Here is a 13,340-nt window from a genome sequence, read left to right as displayed (position 1 = left end):
TTTGGATAAACTCAATTTTATTGAGAGTAGAGTTTATTAGGTCAAACAGGAGTGTTAGAATAATCAAATCTAGAAGAAATATGCATAGGGGAATATTTCAGAGCTGAGTGATGCTGGCATTTTGGAGCCAGATGATACTGGAAAGTTGGAAGTGAACGATCTTGGTCCATTGCCAATGAAGTGATATATAACTTTTAGATTGCAAACAGTACTGCCCTGCAGGGAAACATATCAGTCAACTTTCACATAACAGGATTCCACAAAATGAAATCAATGATCAAATAATCTGCTTCATTGATATGGGTTGAGGGATAAATGCTGTCTGGGACTGCAGAAGAACTCACTGAGAACTGCATGGAAGTCATAGAGGTGTACAGCACAGAAACAGACTCTTCAGTCCAACTTGTCCATGCCGACCACTTATCCTAAATTAATCTAGTCCCATTTGCCAGTATTTGGCCCATATCCCCCTAAACCTTTCCTATTCATATACCTATCCAGACGCCTTTTAAATGTTGTTTTTATACCAGCCTTCACCACTTCTTCTGGAAGCTCATTCCAGATAGAAACCACTGTCTGTGTGAAAAAGTTGCCCGCTAGGTCCCTTTTAAATCTTTCCCCTTTCACCTTAAATCCATGGCCTCTGGTTCTGGACTCCCCCACACTTGGGAATAGATCTTAGTTATTCACTCCATCTATGCCCCTCATGCCTCTATAAGATCACCCCTCAGCCTCTGATGCTACAAGAAAAACAGCTCCAGCCTATTCAGCCTCTCCCTATAGCTCAAACGCAACAACCCTGGCAATATCCTTATAAATCTTTTCTTAACCCTTTCAAGTTTCATAACAGTCATCTTATAGCAGCAAGACCAGAATTAACCATTATACACCAAACGTGACCTCACCAATGTCCTGTACAGCTGCAATGCACTGATCAATTAAAGCAAACAAACCAAATATTGTCTTCACTATCCAATCTGCGAGTCCACTTACAAAAAATTATGAACCTGCACTCCAAGGTCTCTTTGTTCAGCAACACTCCCCAGGACCTTACCATTAAGTGTGTAAGTCTTGCCCTAATTTTCCTTTCCAAAATGCAGTACCTCACATTTATCTAAATTAAACTCCATCTGCCACTCCTTGGCCAATTGGCCCACCTGATCAAGATCTTGTTGAACTCTGAGGAAACTTCTTCGCTGTACACTGTGTCACCAGCTTTTGTGTCAACTGCAAACTTATTAACTACACCTCCTTTGTTCACATCCAAATTATTTATATAAATGATGAAAACCATTGGACTCAGCGTCGATCCTTGTGGCACACCACTTCATGTCTGAAAAACAACCCTCCACCATCACCCTCTATCTCTTACCTTCAAGTCAGTTCTGTATCCAAATGGATAGTTCTCTCTGTAATCCATGTGACCTAAACTTGCTAATCAGTCTTCCATGTGGAACCTTGTCAAACACCTTACTGAAGTCCATATAGATTTCCTGATGAACGGCTTTTGCCCGAAACATCGATTCTCCTGCACCTCAGATGCTGCCTGACCTGCTGTGCTTTTCTAGCATCTGACTTCAACTTTGTCTGAGGTGGGAATCAACCCTGGGTATCTGGCACTGTGAGACAGCAGTGCTAACCACTGAGCCACTGTGCCATCCTGATGCCAGACATATTGGTTTCTCTAGCATCTTTATTTCAGATTTCCAGCATCTGCAATATTTTGCTTTTTATTGTCAAAAAAAATTATTTGTACTTGGAAATGTAAGAAACTAGTTTATTTCAGTGTTTGGCATCAATGTGCTAAACAATTAGCTTATTTTCAATAAAATATTCACACAAGATCTAATTCACTTCTAGCACCTTTAATACCTGAGTGCTGACTGGAATTCAAACTCCACCGAGAAGTTTCATTTCATCTTCAGATAAAATTCTCATAAATCATGGGATTATACTCTAGGACAATAAAAAGAAAGGCAAACAATAAACTTATAGCCTTCAAAATTGAATCTGCAAGATCATGTTTCATCACATAGTGGACAGAGCTTGTACATAAATTATTTAGTATTTAGAAGTTGGAAACTCAATTCAATCACCACATTATGACAGCAAAAGGAAATGTGCTGCATAATAATTTTGATCTTGATGTCCACCTCTGCAAATTAAATGCAATTTAACATGTTGAAAATGGTGTGTGTAATTTTCCCAACCTTTGAAAAGTATTGGCAATGACGAGAACACTGGTGAATGAAAAGAACCAGATTCCCAACTTTGAGAAAATAAATTTCAATTTTCCCCTTGAATTTCTGAATTGTGCCAATGAGTTGTGACTACCTTACTCCCTAATATTCACATCTCATTAATAGCTAATCTTACCTCATTTCGAAGCAGCTCCTTATTCTCCTCTCCTTTCCTGAGAAACAGGACAGTACCAATTCTTGTCATGAAAGTCAGAATGGTTACCCCAGGCCACAGCTCGCTGTTTGCTTTTCTGGTGCTATATCCAGTTGCACTATCCTATTAGAGGGGTGCTATGGTGGCTTCCCTTCCATGTGGGTGCATACTGACAGCAGTTTGTCACCCTGAGATGAAGGGACACTTGGATTAAGGTCAAGATCTGTCAACCACCTCTTGCTTTGCCACTGGTGTTGAGCATCAATTACTACAGCCATACAGTGCAGATCTGTGAGCATATCTGGCAGGTATTGAATGTGCTGGAGCTGTGTCTACATGGAAGTTACCAAACTGACCATGGAGGCAGTCAAAGCATGTGTGTCAGAGACAGAACTGGACTGATAATGTTGGTGGACTCCTCCATCCTTCAATCCAGTTTACCAACTGCCTCTGATAAATCTGCCTGCTGTTTGCTGAGTATTTCTGTGTGCTTTGACGAAGGCACGTATAGCCGAGACTATGGGGTTGTCTTTTGTACAGTGCAGGGCAGGTACCTGGTCTCTAGCAGTACTAGGAACAGGGGCATTTCTTCCTTAACCAGCTGTAGAGATGTGTCACTGATGTGATCACCAGACTGTGCTCCCAAATCTATACAGATGGAGAACCCACCAAGGTAAACATCTCTGAGCTGGTGGAGGGTTCAAGTGAAAACCTTGATGTTGCATCCTCAGAGGATTGAGTGGTTTCCTCTTTAGATGGTTGAGCTAAGTGTGGATGACATTGGCTTCTTACTTGCTCCACGTTGCAGGTTCACAGTAGTGCCTGCATAAGAGGGAAACAGTTGTGAAAAATAGGTAAGACTTGTTCAGAATGAGTTAGCAATGGCAATATTGGGAAAACAGCACAACACAACAAACCAAACTCAGTTGGTTATTCATGGAAGTCTCAGCATCCATACGTGAGCAGTTATCCTCTTCTCTGGTCAAGTCCAATTTTGTGTGATCTATGAATTTACTCATCAGACATTCCAGATTAATGTCCATTAACGTACACAATAAACAACAAAGAACTCAGTGTCAAACCCAGTGAAATATCATTGGGACCTCTAGGCAAGAAAATAACTTTCGGTCATCACTGCCTGCCTCCTATCAGTAAACAAATTGCGGACACAATCATCCTTCTTCTCTCCAATGAGAAAAGATCTAGCTCCCTCAACCTTTCTTCATAAGACGTATCTTCCAGTCCAGGCAGCATCCTGGTAAATCTCTCCTGACCCCTCTCTAAAGCTTTCACATCCTTCCAATAATGAGGCAACCAGAACTAAACACAATATTCCAAGTGTGGTCTAACCAGGGCTCTTTAGAGCTGCAGCATAACCTCGCAGCTCTTAAACTAAATCCCCCTTCTAATGAAAGCCAACACACTATGTGCCTTCTTAACAATCCTTTCAACTTGGGTGGTATCTTTAAGGGATCTATGGACATGGGACCCCAAGATCTCTCAGTTCCTCCACACTGACAAGAATCCTGCCTTTAACTCTGTATTCTGTATTCAAGTTCAACCTTCCAAAGTGAATCATTTCATACTTTTCCAGGTTGAACTCCATCTGCCACTTCTCAGCTGAATTTTGCATCCAGTCAATGTCTCGTTGTACCTGACAACAGCTCTCCATACAATCTATCAGTTCACTAACTTTCTTGTAATTGTCAAACCTACTAACCCATCCTTCTACTTCCTCATCCAAGTCTTTTATAAAAATCACCAAGACCAGAGGTTCCAGAACCAATCCCTATGGAACACCACTGGCCATTGAGCTCCAGATTGAACCCTTTCCATCAACTATCACCCTCTGTCTTCTATGGGCCAGCCAATTCTGTATCCAGACAGCCAGATTTCCCTGTATCCCTTGCCTCCTTACTTTCTGAATGAGCCTACCATGGGGAACCTTATCAAAAGCCCTGCTAATATGCACATACGCCACATCCACTGCTCTACCTTCAACAGTGTTTCGTCACATCCTCAAATAATTCAATAAAGCTTGTGAGGCATGACCTGCCCCTCACAAAGCCATGCTGACTGTTTCTAATCAAACTATGGTTTTCTAAGTAATCACAAATCTTCTGTCTCAGAATCCTCTCCAATAATTTGCCTACCACAGACATTAGACTGACTGGTCTGTAATTCCCAGGATTATCCCTATTTTCTTTCTTGAACAAGAGAATAACGTTTACCACCCTCCAATCATCTGGCACTTCTCCAGTGGACAGTGAAGATGCAAAGATCATTGGCAAAGGTGCAGCTATCTCTTCCCTCACTTCCTGTAGTAACCTTGGGTATATCCCATCTGGCCCAGGGGATTTATCTCTCCTTATGCTCTTCAAAATTTCCAACACATCCTTCTTCTTAACATCAACCTGTTCAAACATATCAGTCTGTTTCACACTGTCCTCAGAAACACCAAGGTCCCTTTCAGTAGTGAATATTGAAGCAAAGTATTCATTAAGGATCTCCCCTACCTCCTCTCACTCCAGGTGCAAGTTCTCTCCACTATCCCTGATTGGCCCTACCCTCCCTCTGGCCATCCTGTTATTCCTCACACAAGTGTAGAATGCCTTAGCATTTTCCTTAATCCTACCTGCTAAAGCTTTCTCATGTCCCCTTCTAGCTCTCCTAAGTCCATTTTTCAGTTTCTTCCTGGCTACCTTGTAACCCTCTATAGCCCGGTCTGATCCATGCCTCCTTAACCTTAAGTAAGCTTCCTTCTTCTTCTTGACTAGATATTCCACATCCCTTCTTTCATCCTACCATCTTCCTTGCCTCAGTGGGACAAACCTGTCCAGCACTATCAGCAAGTGTTCCTAAACAATTTTCACATTGCTGTCATGCATTTCCCTGAGAACATCTGTTTCCAATTTAGGCACCCCAGTTCCTGCCTAAAAGCATAGTAATTCTCCCTCCCCCAATTAAATATGTTCCCATACCGTCTGCTCCTATCCCTCTCCATGAGTATAGTAAAGGTCAGGGAATTGTGATCACTATCACCGAAATGGACTCCCACTGAGAGATCTGACACCTGGCCTGCTTTGTTGTCAAGTGCCATATCCAATATGGCCTCTCCTCTCGTCAGCTTGTCTACATATTGAGTCAGGAATTGTTCCTGGACACACATGACTAAAACTGCTACATCCAAACTATTTGAACTAAGGAGTTTCCAATCATATTAGGAAAGTTAAAATCACCCATGACAACAACCCTGTTCCCTCTGCACCTTTCCAAAATCTGCCTCCTAATCTGCTCCTTCGTGTCTCCATTGCTAATGGGATGTATGTAGAAAACTCCCAATAAAGTGATTGTTCTTTTCCTGTTTTTGACTTCCACCCATATTGACTCTATAGACAAACTCTCCTTGATGACCTCCCTTTCTGCAGCTGTGATCCTATCCCTGAGTAGCAATGCCGATCTACACATAGAGCCTCAATTGAGGAACCTTTGAAAATATCAGACCTCATTATTGCAGTAATTGATTCCTTGTCCAATGTTGTGACACCACCTCCTCTTCTAGTCCCTGCCCAGTTTTACCTGAACTTTCTGTCTAATGGTGACCATTCCAATTGCTTATTATCAGGAAAACTCCATCTGGTTTACTAATGTCCTTAGGGAAAGAAATTTACTATCCTTACTGGTCAGGCCTGCATGTGGGCGGCACGGTGGCACAGTGGCACAGTGGTTAGCACTGCTGCCTCACAGCGCCTGAGACCCCGCTTCAATTCCCGCCTCAGGCGACTGACTGTGTGGAGTTTGCACATTCTCCCCCTGTCAGCGTGGGTTTCCTCCAGGTGCTCCGGTTTCCTCCCACAATCCAAAGATGTGCAGGTTAGGTGAATTGACCATGATAAATTGCCCGTAGTGTTAGGTAATGGGTAAATATAGGGGTATGGGTGGGTTGCGCTTCGGCGGGTCGGTGTGGACTTGTTGGGCCGAAATGCCTGTTCCACACTGTAATGTAATGTAATGTAATCTAATCTAATCTAACTCCAGAACCACAACAATGTGGCTGATCCCATAACCTTTGATTCCCATACCAGTTAAAACTTGTCATAACTCAGCCTTGAATATACTTAATGATCTTACCTCAAAAGCCCCCTGTGGAAATGAATTGCCTCTGCCTTAAATGAGTAACTATTACAGGGATCGTGTCCTCTGTTCTTAGATTCTTCCATAAAGGGAAAACAATTCCTCTGCAGCTATCATGCCAAGCCTCAGAAATCTTATACGATTCAATAGGTCTCATCTCAAATGTCTAAGTTCTAGTGCAGTCTACTTAACTTCTCCTCATAAGAAAATCCCTTTTTCACTCCCAACTCCCATTATCACCTTTTCCTAGCTATGACCAATTCTGAAGAAGGGTCACTGGACCTGAACATTAACTCTAGTTTCTCTCCATAACTGCTGCCAGACCTGTTGAGCTTCTCCGGCCCTTTTGTTTTTGATACCGTTCACTTTCTTCAACACCTGTTGCACCTGCATGCTTCGTGCATGACAATCTCAGGACTCATTACACCTCCCCCTTTCCCAATCTATCACCGTTCAGGTAATAATCTGCCTTCCTGCTTCTGCTATCAAAGTGGATAACTTCACATTTATCCACGTTATATTGCATCTGCCAGACATTTGCCCTCTATTAAGTGTGTCCAAATCTCTGAAGCATCTCTGCATCCTCTTTATAGTTCATCCTGCCATCCAGCTTTGTGTCATCTGCAAGCTCTGAGACAACACCTTTATTCTACATCATTAACATATATTGTGGATAGCTAGTGTCCAAGCACTGATACCTGCAACACCTCACTAATCACTGCCTACCATTCGGAAAAAGACCAGTTTATTCCGACAGTTTATTTCCTGTCAGCCTACCGGTTCTCTCTCCATGTCAGTACCTTAACCTAATCCCAAGTGCTTTAAATTGTACCTGCTAATCTCTTAGGTGGGACCTTATTGAAAGCTTTCTGAAAGTCCAAACAAACTACATTCACTGGCTCCCTCTCATCTCCACTAGTTACATCCTCAAAAGAATTTCAGTAGGTTGTCAAGCATGATTTCCTTAACCATGCCGTCTGATCTTGTCACTGTTTTCCAAGTGTCCTGCTTTAAACATTCTATAATATACCATGGAAATTGTTCGATTTCCATTGTTGGATATGGTAATTTCAAGTAATTTATCAAATTCTCCCTCTCCTTCTTGGTATCTTTCATACACCCTGCCCTGTATCCCACATTTTAAATTGCTCAACCACCAGCAGCCATGCTTCCAGTTTCCTTCATTCGAAACTCTGACATTCCCTTCCTAAACACCCCTCTCTTTAGGCTGATATTACGCCCTGTGTCTCGGTGTCAATTTTTAAAAAAATAACACTTGTCAACCTCTTTTTAATATTAGGGTAGCTAATGTGACAATTTGTATAACTGGTAGTTACAGGTGCAGTGCGGCAAGACTGAAGGTTGGCTAATCTTCTAATACCACAATTTAAGAAAAATGGTAAGGAAAAGTCAGGGAACTATAGACTGGTGAGCTTGACATCGGTGGTGGGCCAGTTGTTGGAGGGAATCCTGAGGGACAGGATTATCATGCATTTGGAAAGACAAGGACTGATTAGGAAGAATCAGCATGGCTTTGTGCTTGGGAAATCATGTCTCACAAACTTGATTAAGTTTTTTGAAGAAGTAACACAGAGGATTGATAAGGGCAGAGAGGTGGAAGTGATCTATATGGACTTCAAGAAGGCATTTGACAAGGTTCCTCATAGGACGTTAGTTAGCCAGGTTAGATTTCATGGAATAAAGGGAGAACAAGCCATTTGGATACAGAACTGGTTTGAAGGTAAAAGACAGAGGGTGATAGTGGAGGGTTGCTTTTCTGACTGGAGGCCTGTGACCAGCGGAGTGCCACAAGGATCGGTGCTAGGTTCACTACTTCTCGTCATTTATATAAATGATTTGGATGTGAAAATAGGAGATATAGTTAATAAGTTTGCAGATGACACCAAGGTGTAGTGGACAATGGAAAAGGTTACCTCAGAGTACAACAAGATCTTGATCAGATGGGTCAATGGACTGAGGAGTGGCACATGGATTTTAATTTAGATAATTGTGAGGTGTTGCATTTTGGAAAAGCCAATTAGAGCAGGACTTATCCACTTAATGGTAAAGTCGTGGGGAGTGTTGCTGAACAAAGAGAGCTTGGATTGCACGTTCGTAGTTCCTTGAAAGTAGAGTCGCAGGTAAATAGGATAGTGAAGAAAGCATTTGGTATGCTTTCATGTATTGGTCAGAGCATTGAGGGAGTTGGGAAGTTATTTTGTGGCTGTACAGAACATTGGTTAGTCCACTTTTGGAATACTGTGTGCAATTCTGGTCTCCTTCCTATTGGAAGAATGCTGTGAAACTTGAAAGGGTTCAGAAAAGTTTTACAAGGATGTTGCCAGGGTTGGATGATTTGAGCTATAGGGAGAGGCCGAATAGGCTAGGGCTGTTTTATCTGGAGCGTCGGAGACTGAGGTTTATAAAATCATGAGGGGCATGGAGAGGATAAATAGACAAAGTCTTTTCCCTGGGCTGGGGGAGTCCAGAACTAGAGGGCATAGGTTTAGAGTGAGCAAGAACAGATATAAAAAGGACCTAAGGGGTAACCTTTTCACGCAGAGAGTGGTGTGTGTATGGAATGTGTTGCCAGAAGTGGTGGAGGCTGGTACAATTGCAGCATTTAAAAAGCATGTGGATGGGTATATGAATAGGAAGGTTATATAGGGATATCAGCCAAGTGCTGGCAAATGAGATTAGATCTGGTCAGCATGGATGAGTTGTACCAAAAGGTCTGTTTCCATGCTGTACATCTCTATGACTCTATGTCCTGGACTATTAAGCTGCCTGTGCTGCTTCTCCCTCAACCGTACCCCTGCCTCTGTTAGCAATGGCATCATATCTCCATGTGTTAATCAGTTTCATCAACTGATCTGCCTTACTCACAAGACTCCTTGTTTTAAATAAACACCATCAGACTTTGTTGAGCTCCTTTGTGTCTTCACTTGACAGTGTACAATCTGCCAGACTGACCTGGCTTCTTTTTTTCACATTTACATCATTCGCTATTGTACTTCCACTCTATATCTCACTCTCCTGACAATTTAGTTTAAACCCCACAAACAACATTAGCTCCCCACTCCCTGTAAGGTGTGGTTCATGTGCAACCTGTTGAGCTTTTTCAAGTCCTATCTTTGCCAGAAACAGATCCAGTGGTCCAGGAATCTAAAGGCCTCCCACCTGCACCAACTCTTTCACCACACATTCAACCACGCTGTATGCAAATTCCTATCATTATTATCTCGACTTCCACAAGGCACTGACAGTGATCTAGTGATTACAATCTTTGAGGAGCATCTAAGATTTCCCTCATACTCGAGGACGTGCAACACTCATGTCCTTTAGGGAAGGAAACTGTCATCTCTACCTAGTCAGGCCTACATGTGACGCCAGACCCACAGCAATGTGGTTGACTCTTAATAGCGCTTTGGGCCATTACGTATGGTTTGTAAATGTTGGCCTGGCCAGCAAAGCCAACAACCCATCAATGAATTAAAAAACACAGATGGGACAGAGCTCCTGTTTAGTTGAAAAAAAACCTCTTACACTAATTTCAGCCAAGTAGAAAATTAATTAAGTTTTCTTTTGAAAAGAACTGAGAACTCTTACCTTTCCTTACTATAGCTGTGAAGTGGGCAAAACTAACTCATCCATTACCTAACAATCAGCTAACCGCTTTGCATTGCTACTACTTGCGCACCATTTTTAAATTCTGTCGAGGTTTCTGTTGTCGTCAAGCTTCTGCTTCAACTGAGCTCGATTTGGACCTTGCTCCTCAATTTTATTGGGAAACTCCAGTGGTATTGTTCACCTTCAGGTTAGCTCCACTCCCCTGCCATCTTAACTGGCCCCTCTTCAGGTCAGAGTAGACTAGAGACTGGAAAAGTTATTTACGTCCTGAGTCACTCAGGTCTGCTGTCCCAGTCTGGTTCACTGTAATTTGGACTTCTGATCCTTTGACCTTTTTAACTGGGCAGACTACAAAGAGTTACTAGGATGCTACCTGGAATGGATGGTTTTAGTTATAAGGAGAGGTTGGATAGTCTGGGGACTTATTTCCATGGAGTGTAGGATACTGAGGGGTGACCTAACAGAGCTCTATAAAATCAAGAGAGGTATAGATAACGGTAGATAGCCAACACCTTTTCCCATGATATGGAAGTCTAAAATTAGAAGGCATAGTTTTAAAGTGAGAGGGGTGTGATACAAAAGGGTCCAAAGGGACAAATGTTTCACACAGAAGGTGGTGAATGTTTGGAATGACCTGCCAGAAGTAGTGACGGAAGCAAATACAATTTCATCATTTAGGTAGCATTTAGACAGATACATGGATGGGATGGGTATTGAAGGATTTGGACCAAGCATAGGCAAGTAGGACTAGTTTAGTTGGGAAAACTAGGCGGCATGGGCAAGTTGGGCTGAAAGGCCTGTTTCCATGTTGCAGACCTCTCTGATTCTAAATAATGAGATATGACTTGATAATTGTCTTTGAACTGTTTTGAGGCTGCAGTTTTGGTTTTGATAATGACAGGTTTCAAGAACTGAACAGAAGATATCTTATGCACTTCAGTTTTACTGAAGGTGAAGTAAAGGGATTCTTGTAGATTTGGCCTCCAGCTGAGTATCCTGTTTCTCCTCCTTCCTCTTGGAGCAACTTACCCTGCTCTGTGTGACCTTGCTTCTTTCTCCCAGTCATGGCAGTTTCTCAAAGGAAGGTATACTAGCACATTAAAATAAAACAAAGGAAAAGAACGGTCGATACTGATGATCTAAAACAGTAGAAATCACAGGAGATGGTCTGAACTTAAGAATCCACATAAATAGCACTGGTGATATTGGTGTCTCCTTCATTGAAATGAGGCCAATCAAAACTTAATTTTATTAAGATTTTATTAAGGGGCAGCACAGGTCTGAGAGCTCAGTGGCCGACTGCAGCACTTAATTCTCCGCTCATATAAGCTTTCTATTTTACAATTTGGCGGCTGTTGAGTGTCACATACAGACTCTTCAGCGAGATGCTGTTCTGTGCACTTCCCATTGGAAGTATGCACATACAACTGAGATTTATTTTGACATATTTCATGGTTGCCTGGTGCCTAAAAATGGTTACTACACAGCTCAATTTAACCCCTATTCAGAAATCATTGTTCCTTGCACCATGCTTTTCAACTGTTGCCTGGTGGAGCCTATAAATTGACATCTTACATAGAACTTCTTCTAGCAGTGAGAAATAGAAGATAGTACATTACTGAAATGAGGAATGCTACACAACAATTCTTCTGCCATCCAATAGTTTTGAGTATAAATTACATTGCAAAGAGCTGTTTGTTTTTCATAATACTAATCTAATATATATTTTTCATGAAATAAAGCTTATTCATTTTTAAAAATAATTAAAATAATTCTAAATAAAAACTGAAGTCTGCTTGGCCATTGAATTAGATATGGGAAGCTTGGGACTTCCTGCCTATAAAGAACTCAAAATTAAGCATGTATATAAAATCTCTTAATATCTTCCCACTCTTAGTGCAAGCCCATTTCAACATTCCCCTCCTTTGACTCAAATGATCTGTTCTGAAACCTGATTGTTCAGATGCAGCAAAAACAAACTCAAGCAAACTATCTGCAAATCAAAAACCATGAGAATTACGTGTTCTCATTTTGTAGATTGAAGGTGACCAATTAGCAGGTTCATGTAAAGTTAGCCTTTAAGTATAAGAACCTAATTTTTTTGTTTGTATATGGCTTTTATTGTTTTCGACAGCTCACTTACTAATTGTTACTTGCCAACATAGGACTATAAAGTGATACCTGTGTCAACCTTCTGAATTTACAAACCTAGTAAAGGACTGGAAAAGATTATGAAGTCTTTCTGGTTGAACTCAAAATTATGAAGTTTAAATAAGGAAATGTAAATGTGAAATATTTTAAAAGAAATTCAAATTTCCAATAAGTACAACTACTAAAGCTTAATATTATTTTTGCAGTATTTTTGTTTCTAGTATTGATTTAATTTAGATTACAGTAAAACCATTTCCATTACTTGAATGCATTTAATATTATATTTGGAACCAAATAATCTGATTGAGAAATGTGTTTCCCTGAACTTCTAAGACGTAAGAAGTTCATTAGCCTGAGAATAATGGTGACAACAGCACGGTTAAATCAAACACCTTTATTAAATTATTAGAACATAGAACAGTACAGTACAGGAACAGGCCCTTCAGCCCACCATGTCTGTGCCGACCATGATGCTACTCTAAATTAATCCTATCTGCCTGGACGTAGTCCAATACACCTTATTCTTTACCTGTTAATGTGTCTGTCTAAATGCATCTTAAACATTACTATCGTATCTTCTTCTATCACATCCCCTGGCAGCGTGATCCAGGCACCTAACCTCCTCTTTGTAAAACACTTGCTTTGCACATCTTCTTTAAACTTTCCCCTTCTCACTTTAAAACTATGCACCCTGATATTTCACATTCCTACCCTGGGAAAAGACTTTCACTATCCACTCTATCCATGCCTATCATATTACATACTTGAATCAGGTCACCATGCAGCCTCCAAAGCTCTAGCAAAAACAATCTAGGTTTGTCAACACTCCTTATAGCTAACACACTCCAAACAAGACAATCTCTTTTGTACCCTCTCCCAAACTTCCACATTCTTCATATAGCGTGGAGATAAGAACTACACACAATATTCAAAATGGATCTAAAGGTTTACACAGTTGCAACATGACTTGCCAACTTTTATACGTAATGCCCTGACCGATGAAACAAGCCTGCCATATTCTTCGTTACCAC

This window comes from Chiloscyllium plagiosum, chromosome 5, assembly GCF_004010195.1.
Source record: "Chiloscyllium plagiosum isolate BGI_BamShark_2017 chromosome 5, ASM401019v2, whole genome shotgun sequence".
In the NCBI taxonomy this organism is placed as follows: Eukaryota; Metazoa; Chordata; class Chondrichthyes; order Orectolobiformes; family Hemiscylliidae; genus Chiloscyllium; species Chiloscyllium plagiosum.
The sequence above is the reverse complement of the archived record's forward strand: the minus strand, read 5'-3'. Positions refer to the sequence as shown.